Source organism: Coregonus lavaretus (assembly GCF_964263955.1).
Source record: "Coregonus lavaretus genome assembly, chromosome: 3".
NCBI classification, from domain to species: domain Eukaryota; kingdom Metazoa; phylum Chordata; class Actinopteri; order Salmoniformes; family Salmonidae; genus Coregonus; species Coregonus lavaretus.
Window position 1 is genome coordinate 54,935,553 of NC_139990.1, and position 14,829 is coordinate 54,950,381.

Sequence of the window (14,829 nt, forward strand, 5' to 3'; positions counted from 1 at the left end):
CAAATCAGTGTAGCTGAAGGGGAGGAGACCGGTTAAAGAATGATTTCTAAGCCTTGAGACGATTGAGACTTGGATTGTGTATGTGTGCCATTCAGAGGGTGAATGGGCAAGACAAATGATTTAAGTGCCTTTGAACGGGGTATGGTAGTAGGTGCCAGGCGCACCGTTTTGTGTCAAGAACAGCAATGCTGATGGGTTTTTCACGCTCAACAGTTTCACATGTTTATCAAGAATGGTCCACCACCCAAAGGACATACAGCCAACTTGACACAACTGTGGGAAGCATTGGCATCAACATGGGCCAGCATCCCAGTTGAACGCTTTCGACACATTATAGAGTCAAATCAAATCAAATTGTATTTGTCACATGCGCCAAATACAACAGGTGTAGACCTTACCGTGAAATGCTTACTGACAAGCCCTTAACCAACAATGCAGTTTTAAGAAAATAGAGATAAGAAAATATTTAATAAATAAACGAAAGTAAAAAAAGTAACACAATAAAATAACAATAACGAGGCCATATACAGGGGGTACCGGTACCGAGTCAATTTGCGGGGGGGTGCAACTCAATTGAGGCTGTTCTGAGGGCAAAAGGGGGGGGGGGGGTGCAACTCAATATTAGGAAGGCGTTCCTAATGTTTGGAATACTCAGTGTATAGTTTGTCCCTATAGAACGCACACACAGACATTCATTCCTCAACCATTTTCATCTTCTGAATCACTGTCCTCCGATTCAATGTCCTCTTCTACATCTGTGCTGACCGAGCCATCACCAGCCAACATTGAAAATGCTTGCTGGAGCTTTAATATGTTCTTCATTTTATTTCGGAGCAGCACAGATCACCCAGGCATGTTGGCTCGGCCTCACACTGCCCCAGAGAAGCAAGGGCCTCTTCAAAAAGCCCCAGCTCTCGCTGGCAATACAAAAGGCCATTTTGTAGGTCAGCTTGTATAAGGTGCCTCTCCTCTGCTGCCCTAAGGCACATGTTATGCAGCATCACTGCACGCTGCTTTGCCCGGAGCAGACTGTCCCCCAAGCTGTAGGACACCTGGGACCAGACTGGATGGTCTTGCTGGAGAACATCCACATACTCCAGTCTTGGCGGGAATTGAGGTGACTTGTTCCTTCCATTGTAGGCGTTGACCTGCTGTTTTATTCTCTCCGATTTCCGCTTGGTTTTTCTGGAGAGCCGCACAGCAATGGTTTGTCCAACAATTTTAAGAAATGGTAATGAAAATCTTGAAGTTTGATAGAAATCTTTCATGTAGTTCAAAGCACCTGGGTGAATGAGACTTAGATAACAACAGCAGTGATATGAAAATGTATGCACTCACTAACTGTAAGTCGCTCTGGATAAGAGCGTCTGCTAAATTTAAATGTATGTAATGTACAAGCGTTACAAGCACCATGCTCTACCAATTGAGCTACAGAGGACCACAATCATATCTTGCTCTGCCCATAGTGCCCCCAAAGTAACCCCCCCCCCCCCCCCCCATATGCATTTGAAATGTAGGCATATCATATGAAATGAGTCTTTCTAAGTACCCACTTTGGATATTGGTTCCTGGTTATATGAATGGTGTAAGCATTGGCTAGAGAGAGTTTAAATCCATGCGAGAAAGTGTATTATTGCACACTTCGGGGTAAATATGGAGATTTAAGACAGGGACAGGAGACGCAGTCAAAGAAAATAGATGCAGACAAGCACCGAAAACAGGAAATTACACCATGCCATGGTTCCTGGGAATTTAAGCCGAAATGACTGCTAATGCAAAATTGCAAATCAATTTAAATTGATTATACATTCAGATCGAATTGCACTCAAGAAATGTTCTTCCCTACTATGAGTCATATTAGCGGGCTATCCCGGGGTAAAAATACTTTTAAAAATCCATTACATTAGCTTTGTAAATCACAGTTTCAAAACAAATGTGATTACGTACCTTTGACGAAGGGAAAGGACGTCAGAAGATCTTCTTCTAGTTTTAGTTACAGCACAATAAAAATGGTAATTACCGCCACCAACGTATACGGGGTGTAATAACAGCCGTGGTTGATGCTTGTTGCCTACTCGGAAATTACGATATGAAACGTTGATTTCAACCTTCTGACCAACTAGTGGGTCAGGTGGCGACCAACTGTCTGATTCATATCGCGTGATTTCTGATGATTGTTCTTAATTATATCAACTAATTGGTTCTGTATGGGTGTGCACCTGACACCCCACCTCCATACTTTTCCAAACACAAAAACACACCCCACCTTCCATCACAATACACCGGCACATACCCACATGCTGTGCCTTCTACAGTTGAAGTCGGAAGTTTACATACACTTAGGTTGGAGTCATTAAAACTCGTTTTTCAACCACTCCACACATTTCTTGTTAACAAACTATAGTTTTGGCAAGTCAGTTAGGACATCTACTTTGTGCATGACACAAGTCATTTTTCCAACAATTGTTTACAGACAGATTATTTCACTTATAATTCACTGTATCACAATTCCATTGGGTCAGAAGTTTATATACACTAAGTTGACTGTGCCTTTAAACAGCTTGGAAAATTCCAGAAAATGATGTCATGGCTTTAGAAGCTTCTGATAGGCTAATTGACATCATTTGAGTCAATTGGAGGTGTACCTGTGGATGTATTTCAAGGCCTACCTTCAAACTCAGTGCCTCTTTGCTTGACAGCATGGGAAAATCAAAAGAAATCAGCCAAGACCTCAGAAGAAAAATGGTAGACCTCCACAAGTCTGGTTCATCCATGGGAGCAATTTTCAGACACCTGAAGGTACCACGTTCATCTGTACAAACAATAGTACGTAAGTATAAACACCATGGGACCACGCAGCCGTCATACCGCTCAGGAAGGAGACGCGTTCTGTCTCCTAGAGATTCCGGTCTGATGAAACAAAAATAGAACTGTTTGGCCATAATGACCATTGTTATGTTTGGAGGAAAATGGGGGTTCCTTGCAAGCCGAAGAACACCATCCCAACCGTGAAGCACGGGGGTGGCAGCATCATGCTGTGGGGGTGCTTTGCTGCAGGAGGCACTGGTGCACTTCACAAACTAGATGGCATCATGAGGAAGGAAAATTATGTGGATATTATGGATGATTTTCTAGTACATATGTTGTAGAATTAAACACCTATATGCCTTAAATGCTTATGGATTGAGAACCAGTTGAAGGGTTAAAACAGAGCAGAGATATTTCTTTAGTGCAAACGCTGTGCTTTTGTTAACTCCCTGCAGCTGGTCTGGGTATGTCATTGACGTGATGGAGATACAACTTCTCGTGGTGGCTGTGTGGAGATTGGAGTAACAATGGAACTAGTGTTATCATTTGTGTCACGATCGTCATACACAGAGGACCAAGGCGCAGCGTGGAATGCGAACATACTTTTAATTTGAATGATCACACGAACAAAACAACAAACGATACGAAACGTGAAGTCCTACGGTTACACAAACCAAACGGAACAAGATCCCACAACACACTGTGGAAAACAGGCTGCCTAAGTATGGTTCCCAATCAGAGACAACAAGCAACAGCTGATACACGTTGCCTCTGATTGAGAACCACACCGGCCAACATAGAAACAAATGAACTAGATAATCACCCTAGCACACAAAACACATAGAAACAACACACCCTGGCTCAACATAACAGAGTCCCAGAGCCAGGGCGTGACAATTTGTTTGTGCTTATGACCTGACACATAGTCACAAGGAAAAACCATAGCGGCTCAGGGTCCTGGGAGGATGCTTTTTGGGATTGGCTTAAATGTATGTGGTTGAGAATGGGTTATGGCCATGACATGTTTAAACCATGTTTAAGTATTAATTGACATGTTTTATAATGTGTTATGAAATGATAAAGGTAAAACAGAATGAACATGATTGATACTTTGTACTCCAGATGTATGTCTGGATAGTGAATATAGTGAATACAGAGTGTGATTGTTCTTTAACGTACGTATGTAATACGCAATAATAAAGTCTAATTTTTCTTGAGAGATATTTTTGAGTTGACTACTTTTGAGTCAAATATTTCTACGACATAAATGGCGAGCGTTGCCAGGAGTTGAAAACAGGGACCAGAGACGGTGGACATCTGCGGCTGTGAAACGGCTTGGACGGACCATACAAACAAAGCAGCCGCTTTTAAAAAAGGTAAGCCAAGTTCTTACTTATATAGTATAAAGTTTGTGTGGTTCGATCCGGGGCCCGGCCTCAGCTGCAGAATACCAAGTAGGTCTCTCCAAATTTAAGAACCAGAAAATTAGAGACTGGGAGCTTTTGGATTTAAAATGCATGTTAAATGAAAAAGCCTTGAGGGTTGCAATAAATAGAAAATAGCTTAAGTAAGAGTAGATCTGCTCGGTCGAGTGGGTGGATGGTCTGCTTGGGTCGATGTGGTTCATTCATTGTGGTTAAGTGGGGTGGGTTATCTGTCTCGTTTGGGTTGATCATTTGGTCAGTGTGATTGCATCCGTTTGACTAATGCGACTGTTTTGTCTGACGCGTCTTGTACCCATCAAATGTCACTCGGCTGCTCATCTGACATCTGTTCAATTCGGTCGATTCATTTGATTCGTCTTGCTGATCATTTTGTCTGGGTCATTTCGGCACAGGCGGCTGTCCATCTGTTTGAACGATCAGAAAATAAATAGGTAGAAGTCCTGCAATACCGCTCTAAATGTGTCGAGGAAGTGTATCATTTAGAGGACTGCTTAGGTAGGCAAAAAATCCTGTATAATACCGCTTTTCCTGTGTCGAGGAAGTGAATCAGGAAAAGGGCTGCATTTAAAGGTCGCTTAGGAAACCGTAGGTAGAAGTCCTGCAATACCGCTCTAAATGTGTCGAGGAAGTGTATCATTTAGAGGACTGCTTAGGTAGGCAAAAATCCTGTGCAATACCGCTTTTCTCTGTGGCGAGGAAGTGAATCAGAGAAGAGGGACGAATTTACAGGTCGCTTAGGAAAGCGTAGGATAGGTAGAAGTCCAGTAAATATGTGTCGAGGAAGTGAATCACCTAGAGGGCTATATAGGTAGATAGTAATCCTGTATAAAACAGTTTTTCTTGTGTCGAGGAAGTGTATCAAGAGAGGGGTAAAAGTACAGGTAATTTAGATAAGTGTGTGAAAGAGTGAGAGTGCAAGTGAGTGTGAAAGTTTCTGTCCTCGGTGGAGAAAGGTTGACGCACCTTTCCTGGACCGTTGCATAAGTGTAACCTGGTAGGAAGGACACACCCGGTCTCACACCAGGAGAGGAAGAGTGAATGGTGTGTGAATGCTCATAGGGGTAGAAACACACATATAGCTGAGTGATTTAAAGCTAAGAAAAACACTAGCAAGGGAAAGATTCATGAGGTGTTCCACACAAAATAAATCAGGAGATATTATATTAGTATCATATAAAGAGATTGTCAAATGACCATTAATAATAAATAAGTTCTGACCAAACAATAATTAAAAAAGCACAAATAAGTTTAAAAGCAAAAGCGAATACTAATATAAAAATAATTAAGGACAAATAAATGAATAGGACAAATACTAAAATAGATTAAAAAGAAGTTTAAAAAATGCAGGCCATAAATATGAATAAAACGGCGGTAGAAATACTGAGTGCTAGGTATCCCTTAGGCAAGGGAGAAATAGCGAAAACATCTGAAAAATGGGAGAAACGGACCAGAAAAATGGCCACCAAATGGCCAGAAGGAGGAACATTTGATGTCACGCTGTGTGAGGAAATGGAAACACTGATAAAGAACTATAAAGCAAAAGACACAAGAAGACACAAGAAGAGAAGCGCCAAAAGAGAAAGAGAAAAATAAGTACTCAACATGTTCAAAATGGAAGGAGAAGGATTGCTAAAGAACATGCGAGAAGCCAGAAACATGTTGAGAAAAGATGATGAGAAAACTAACAAAAAGAAAGCAGATTGGTCTGTGGGACCCCCACCATATGTTGTTGGACAATATCCCCAGGTGTCCGGAGTAGTATCAATAAAAGGAGAAATAGAAATGGAAGAAGAAAGACCCTTGTTTACATCCTCCCAAAGGATGGAAAAAGACTCAAAGAAAACAGAAGGAATCAAGCAAAGGGCAGAAATCAAGCCAAACAGATTGGATTGCTATGGAGAGCTGAGGGAAGCATTGGGAAGAATGAAAATGATGTAAAGAGATGATGGAGAACTCGCAGATGAAGAAATGGCAGATATTGAAGCAACAAACAAACTAATGGAGAAAGAAATGGACAGGATGAGGAGAATATTGAGAGAAAAGGAAGAAGTAGAGAGGGAGCAGAGTGAGGTAAGACAGCGGACAGGCAGAGACCTAGAGGAGGAAGAAGGAGCAGCAGCTGAAATATGAAGAGATTGCAATCAAGGCGTAAGGGAAGAAAGATTGAGGAATAGGAGAACATTGAGAAGACCTGAAAAATACAAGGGACAATATCAAATTCGAATAAAGGTACCCAGGCTCACTATGTTCCGTGGGGATCACAGGACCTGGAAGGATTGGTTGCCCGTCTGCCAGATTTGCATGATGGGGCAGGAAACTGTATAAGGATTTTTGAGGAACAAACCATGGGGAAACTGCTGGCTGTGGGGGATCTGAAGGCACTGTTGGCAAGGGTGGTTGGATAGGCAAAAATTGAGGATATACTGGGGAACAGTGACCTGAGGAGAGATGTGAGTGACCCATAAGGAGATGGGATGGACTTTGATTCACACCGCCCTGAAGTCTGGCGAGCACTGAGACTGGAATATCCGGCAAGAATTGACCCCAAGTCACTGAAAGGGGGGACACTGGGAGAAACTGAGAATCCAGCTGCCTATCTACATGAACAGATGAAACGATGGAGACTGGAAACAGAACGAGATCCAGAAGGGGACCCACTGATGACAACTCTATTCCGAAACTCAATAATAGAAGCCATGCATCAATCAGTGAGAAGCAGGCTGGAGGATGTGGTGGGACTAACCTCAAAGACACACAAAGAATTCTGTGACCCATGTGATACATGCAGTAGAAAAACACAGAAAAGATGAACAGAGACTTAAAGAGCAGGGGAGAGACATTCAGAGGAAGCTGACTCAACTCAAATTGGAAGAATTGACAAACAGAGGGAAGAAGAAAATCCAGGCCCCAGTAACAGCACCTATGACTGAAACAGGAATGGTGGCTGCAGTCACTCCAGGAGGGCCATATCCGCCTCCCGCGCCGCAGGCCCAAGTGCAACCCACATCACCAGTAGTGAATGTGTATGCACAACAACCCCGACAATAGAATAATAATAAAAAACAGCAAACATCTCAGCAATACAATCAAAAAGGAGGAAATCAGGGCCCACAATGGCCACCTGGAATTTGCTGGGGATGCCAACAGCCAGGGCATACCAGACAAAACTGCCCCACAAACCCCTGGCAACAGCCGGGGAACAAAAATCAAAGTAATTGGAAGCAGACTGACGGCTGGCAAAAAAATCAGCAACAAGTCCAAGGTCATGTGAATCCATGGGCAGGGCCTAATCAGAGGTACTAGGGGTGCCCAGAGAATCCTACAGGGGAGGGTCAGTTTCCAGTACTAACTACACAAGCTGATCAAGAACCTATGCTGCAGGTTCAAATAGAGAACAGAGGCACACCCATGATGGTTGATACTGGAGCCACATACACCTGTGTAAGTCCAAATAATGCCTCTCACCTCCCCATGTCTGGCAAATATGCCAAAACTGTAGGATTCTCGGGACAAACGCAGTTAATTCCAATGACAGCTCCAGTTCGCCTGATAGCGGATGACAAATCCGCAACCCTCCCTATACTTGTATCAGAACACACCCCTGTCAATCTATTGGGAAGAGATGATCTATGCAAAATGGGTATACAAATTCGATGTTCCTCCGAAGGGGTAATTATAGACAAGGCAGGGTTAAACTTACAAATGGTAATGAAACAGGATACAGCAAATGTCTATTGGTTAGGGGATATTGAGAGGACACAAGGTGTCAAAAACGAAACTCCAGTACTGCCAATCTCAAGTTGAATATCTAGGAAGAACAATTGCGCATGGGACAAAGGCAATAGCACCAGGACAACTGGAAGGAATCAACAAGGCACCGCTCCCTCAAACAGTTGCTCAGATGATGACGTTCCTAGGGATGACTGGATTCAGCTCAGACTGGATAGAGGAGTATGCGGTTAAAACAGCTCCTCTGCGAGAAATCATGAAAGAAGCAGGACAACTAGACCTTAGAGCAAGCCTGGAATGGAACAGTGATGCATTAACTGCATTTGAAACAATGAAGAAGGAAATGCAGTCAGCTCCGGCTCTAGCAGCCCCAGATTACACAAAACCATTCTTGTTGTATGTGGCAAATAAGATGTGATAGGTATGCAACGGCGGTATTTATGCAAGATACGTGCAGTGGAAGACAAAAACAACCCATTACTTATTATAGTTCTAAACTATATTCTGTTGCTCAGGGATATCCACCCTGCTATCAAGGTTTAGCTGCATTACAATATGCATATGACAAAGCGTCCACAATTACTATGGGATACCCGGTAACAATACATACACATCATAAAATAGTGGAACTGATAGAAAAAGGGAAGTTTGTTCTTACCAATGCTAGAACTTTATAATACATGACTCTACTGACCTATCCAGATGTTTCCATTAAATGATGCAGTACAGTAAATCCAGCTGAAAGAATCCCTTTGGAGTTTGAGGGACAAGCACACAACTGTGTAGCAGACTCATTGACATTTACCCGACTAAGGCCAGACTTGGAGTCAACCCCGTTGTCCAGCGTGGGGGAAAAGTGCATAGAAGAGTATTTTGTGGATGGATCATGTTATAAAGATCATGTGGGAAATCATGCAGGCTATGCATCAGTACAAAAGCAAGGAGAGGATTTTAAAGAGGTAATAGCAGAATATTGTCCACAGCCATGCTCAGCTCAGTTAGCTGAACTAAAAGCACTCACTGCAGCTTGCATCCTGGGAAAACGGAAAACAGTTAATATCTATACTGATTCAGCATATGCACATGGGGTGTGTCATTTATTTGGGGCAGTCTGGAAGCAGCGAGGGTTCAGGAACACCGATGGTACACCCATACAACACCACGAGCAGATTGTGGAATTAATGACGGCGTTAATGTATCCCACTAAATTGCCAATAGTGAAATGTCAGGCGCATAGGAAAGGAAAAGGATATATAACCAAAGGAAACAATGCAGCTGATGAAGCTGCAAAGAAGGCATCTAGATGCACCGTCCCAGTGTTAACAGCACCATTGGTCATTATTGAATCCATTCCCCAACCAGACGATATAATAAGGATGCAGGAAAGAGCAGAACCTTATGAACAGACTATGTGGCACCAAAGAGGGGCCACCAAAGATGTGAAGGGATTATGGAGGTCTCATGAAGGAACCATAGTAGCACCCATTGTGTTGCTCAACTTACTGATAACTGATGCGCATGGTTTTGACCATTGCGCAAGGGGGGAGATAGTAAGGAAAATTAAAAAACAAGGATACTGGTCTCCATACCTACAGGCAACAATAGATGAGGCATTAGCAAGATGTAAGGTGTGTGCACAAAACAATGTAAGGAAAGGAATAACAACGCCTATAGGGCACATACCAGTTCCTGAAGGACCATTTCGACATTTAGTCATGGACTATGTAGATATGATAAAAAAGGTGAATGGCAAAAGGTACATGCTAGTGATAATAGATAGATTCAGGGTAGAAGCGGTACCATCAGCAGATCTAGGATCAGGAGCAGTAATCAAATTTCTAACCAGAGAAGTAATACCCAGATTTGGAATACCAACAGAAATCAGCTCAGACAATGGATCAGCATTAATTCAAAAAACAGTGAAGCAAGTATTACAGCAGCTAAGGATTAAGCAAAGACTAGGGTGTGTGTATCATCCGCAATCTCAGGGGATTGTTGAGAGGATTAATGGGACCCTCAAGGCTAAACTGAATAAAATCTGTGCCGGTGCAAAGCTCAATTGGGTGGATGCACTACCACTAGCTTTGATGAGTTATCGCATGCAAACTAACAGAAATACGCATCTAACCCCGCATGAAATGCTTATGGGTCGACCCATGCCAGTGCCAGTTCTAAGAGGGCCCTACAAAGGACCCCCATTAGAGATGGAGCTTAAAGCATATGTAAGACAACTAACTGCTATACATAAAGTGATCTATCTCCAGGAAAAAGGGCGAGAACCGGAACCTGGACCAGAGGAGCCAGGGCCAGTGATTCCAGGAGATCGAGTCTACATCCGAGTGTTTCACAGAAAGTGGAACGAGCCCAGGAGAGAAGGACCATACAAGGTGATCCGAGCGACGCCCACGGCGATACAGGTGGAAGGAAGCACAACGTGGTACCATCTGAACCACTGTACCAGGGTCCCGAGGAGAACCGGCCTGCTGTCAACGAGCCATGAGGAAGCGGAGGATGTCGAGGCACCAGATGGAGTCCAAGAAGAAGAAACAAGCACGAGTCCAAGTGCCAACGTCGAAGAACAGCAGGCACTCCCACCTGAAAATCTGGAGAGTCGGGAGGTGGGGTCTGATGGTGTGGGGAATACTACTAATAGGATACCTGCTATGGCAGATGCCCCAAACACAAGCAGCGACCCAGGGAATGGAGAGACAACAGAAGAAGGAGGAGAAAGTGACCTTTCTACCATTGAGGGGGGTGACGTCTCCACCGGTGAAGGAAGAGACTCCTCAGCCGTTGAGGAAGGGGACTTGCCCTCACATGGTCTCCAACAATTTAAGAACTGTGCTTTAAAAATAATGGATATAAAACAAGCTAAACATCTCATGATTCCATCAGTGCTTAAGAAATGGGCCCCTAAAGTTAGATTGAAGAATAGAATAAAAAAGCATGTACCATTGGGGATAGCTCGAACTAGTATTTCTATTCCAGCCCAAGAAAGGACAGTTGAAGAAACTCAAAGATCCTTTTCAATACGAAGGGTAAAACCTTTGCCAGAAACAGCACTTTGTGGGTGGGCTAATCATCAAACAATGGGAGAGGCGATCTGGGATGAATATGGATGTCTAATAGAAATTAACAAAGGAAACATTACTTGGGAAATTACCTTAGAGGAATTGACACAAGAAAATGATGCAAAATATGTTTTGGAATTAGTTAGCACAAAGTGGCCAGAAGGAAATAATATAACAACAATCGATATTATTTTTGTTCCCACACGTCAAACTAGACAGGAAGGAGAAATAGAGACAGTCAATGTAACTATGGCAATCACTCAAGGACCGTCCATTGTTGTAACAACTAAAGCAAGGAAGGAAGACTCAGAAACAACAGAATGAACTGGGTTCTTTCAAAATGTATGGGAATCTTTGACTAATTGGGGAAACCAGGAAAATAAACAATCTAGCTCAGCACCAGCAGTAATACCGGAAATAATGAAAGCACCAACAAAACTAAGTAGACTATGGGAGGGAGCATTACAAAATGATTGGTACAGATGGGCACAGTATTCAGCTAAAGTCATTAATAAGAAAACGGATTGTCTAGTAGGCTCCCCCTCCCCATTAAAGGAACTGATGGTAATACCAAGTCCACATAGCCACAGGGACTGTGCTGACTTTAAACGAAACTTCTGTCATCTCAAAAGATCAGAGAGACCCTATTGCCCTGCAGAATGCTTATCCTTCTTAGGAAGTCCTGACCATCACAAATACTATAATCAAACAGGATGGGGGGAGTGGTGTAAAAAATTAGATGTCAGAAGAGAACCCAGAAAAATGGAAGCACCGGAAAAATATTGTATAGATTATAATCAAGATTATGAATGCTATGCGGATGGGGAGCATGATTTGGGAGAATTTAGGGGAAAGTGTGAGACCACATGGCACCTAAATAATTATATGTCTTGGAATGCAGATACTCCGCGCAGAGCAGTTTATCAGGCGGCGGGATCGAGCACTGGAGTGATAGCTACTAGTGGAGGGCCTGGTGACCCTGGGGAATGTGAGACGCAAACACTGGCAATGCCACTGATCTCTCCTTATGAGGATCAATCGGTGGCAGTGGCAGATTTCTTTTGGATTTGTGGAGGACAAAGAATTAGAGCCACTTTGCCTAAAGGATGGAAGGGAATATGTGCTAGAGTACAAATGCTTCAGGAAGTGGTTATATCAGAATGGGAGGTGGAAAAAACAACAAATCAGGACACCCAGGACAATAATAAAAGGGTAAAAATGAATGAACATGACCTCAATGTATACTTAGATGCAATATGTCAACCCAGAGGAATTCCAAATGAATATAAGGCAAGAGATGCAATTAAAGCAGGATTTGAATCAATATTTGTCTGGATATCACCTAACAAAAACCTAGAATGGATCAATTGTATTTACTATAATCAACAAAGGTTTATTAATTACACAGACTCTGCGTTAAAAGCTCTGGGAGAGCAAGTACAGGCTACAAGTAGAATGACATGGCAGAATAGGCAGGCTTTAAACTGGCTGTTGGCAGAAAAAGGTGGAGTTTGTGTTATGTTTGGGGATGAATGTTGTACCTTCATTCCCAATAATACTGCTCTGGATGGTTCATTCACTGAAGCAATGACTAAGCTCAAAGGACTACAAAAAAAGTTAAGGACAATGCTGGGCATGATGCTCACACTTGGGATTGGATGGACTTAACTTTGGGAAAGTGGAGAGCAATGTTTACGAAAATGGCAATCATGATAGGCATAGCACTTGTAGTAATGGGAATGGTCTTTTGTTGTGTACTACCTTTGTTGAAATCACTTTTGATCCAAACCACAGTAAGGCAACTGACTGTACAGACAATTGTTAATAAGTCAACCAAAGAAATACACCCTGTTCAGGGAGCTCCAGGACAGTATGTTAATGAATATGGAAAGCCCTGTAATATAAAAGGAGGACCAATGGACTGCCCATTTGGGAATCCTGAATGTCTGTATGGTGTTATCCCTGGGGGTGGATGGGCCTGTCATGGTTACAAAGCTCAACAGCAACAATTGGAGGTTAGCTTAGAGGGAAACCTTCCGGATTTGTACCCAGTACGCGACTGGGCTCCTTGTCCTCATCAGGATGGGTCAGACAATGAGGAAGATACATTGGTCTAAATATATATTCTTATAAAAATGTAACCACAGATGGCAAGGCTGAGAATAAGTATATGCACATGCTTACACTCATTTTATGTTAACTTTTGTTTTATTGGTTGGGACTTAGAAAGTCCCAAAGGGGGGAATATATGGATGATTTTCTATATATGGATGATTTTCTAGTACATATGTTGTAGAATTAAACACCTATATGCCTTAAATGCTTATGGATTGAGAACCAGTTGAAGGGTTAAAACAGAGCAGAGACATTTCTTTAGCGCAAACGCTGTGCTTTTGATAACTCCCTGCAGCTGGTCTGGGTATGTCATGACATGTGATGGAGATACAACTCCTCGTGGTGGCTGTGTGGAGATTGGAGTAACAATGGAACTAGTGTTATCATTTGTTTGTGCTTATGACCTGACACATAGCCACATACACAGTCACAAGGAAAAACCATAGCGGCTCAGGGTCCTGGGAGGATGCTTTTTGGGATTGGCTTAAATGTATGTGGTTGAGAATAGGTTATGGCCATGACATGTTTAAACCATGTTTAAGTATTAATTGATATGTTTTATAATGTGTTGTGAAATGATAAAGGTAAAACAGAATGAACATGATTGATACTTTGTACTCCAGATGTATGTCTGGATAGTGAATATAGTCAATACAGAGTGTGATTGTTCTTTAACGTACGTATGTATAGAATTTTTTGAGTCACGCCACTAATAAGAGACAGAAGCCCCACTTAGAGAAATGCACCTAGCCCCGTGTGTAGCCAACATGTGATACTGAAAGATGTTATTCATTCACATAGAGAGGAGTAACTATGTATGTTGTATAAGCATGACTATGCATTTGTGTCTGTATAAAAGGAGAGCTCCGGGTCAGGGCAAGCAGTTGTTCCATGGAGCAAGCTCGGCTTTGTTACACAATAATAAAGTCAAATTTTTGGATTCACAAGCTCCAGTTTCTTGAGAGAGATTTTTGAGTTGACTACTTTTGAGTCAAATATTTATACGACAATATATTGAAGCAACATCTCAAGACATCTGTCAGGAAGTTAAAAGCTTGGTCGCAAATGGGTCTTCCAAATGAACAATGACCCCAAGCATACTTCCAAAGTTGAGGCAAAATGCCTTAAGGACAACAAAGTCAAGGTATTGGAGTGGCCATCACAAAGCCCTGACCTCAATCCTATAGAAAATGTGTGGGCAGAACTGAAAAAGTGTCTGCGAGCAAAGAGGCCTACCAACCTGACTCAGTTACACCAGCTCTGTCAGGAGGAATGGGCCAAAATTCACCCAATTTATTGTGGGAAGCTTGTGGAAGGCTACCCGAAACGTTTGACCCAAGTTAAACAATTTAAAGGCAATGCTACCAAATACTAATTGAGTGTATGTAAACTTCTGACACACTGGGAATGTGATGAAAGAAATAAAAGCTAAAATAAAGTGGTGATCCTAACTGACCTAAGACAGGGAATTTATACTAGGATTAAATGTCAGGAATTGTGAAAAATTTAGTTTAAATGTATTTGGCTAAGGTGTATGTAAACTTCCGACTTCAACTGTATGAGTTTGAACTGTAAAAATGAGAACGCAGAAGTACCTTTTCTGCGTTGACTTAGTTCAGGTCCAGTATTATTCCAGAGTTTCACCCACTCTTACCCCTGAG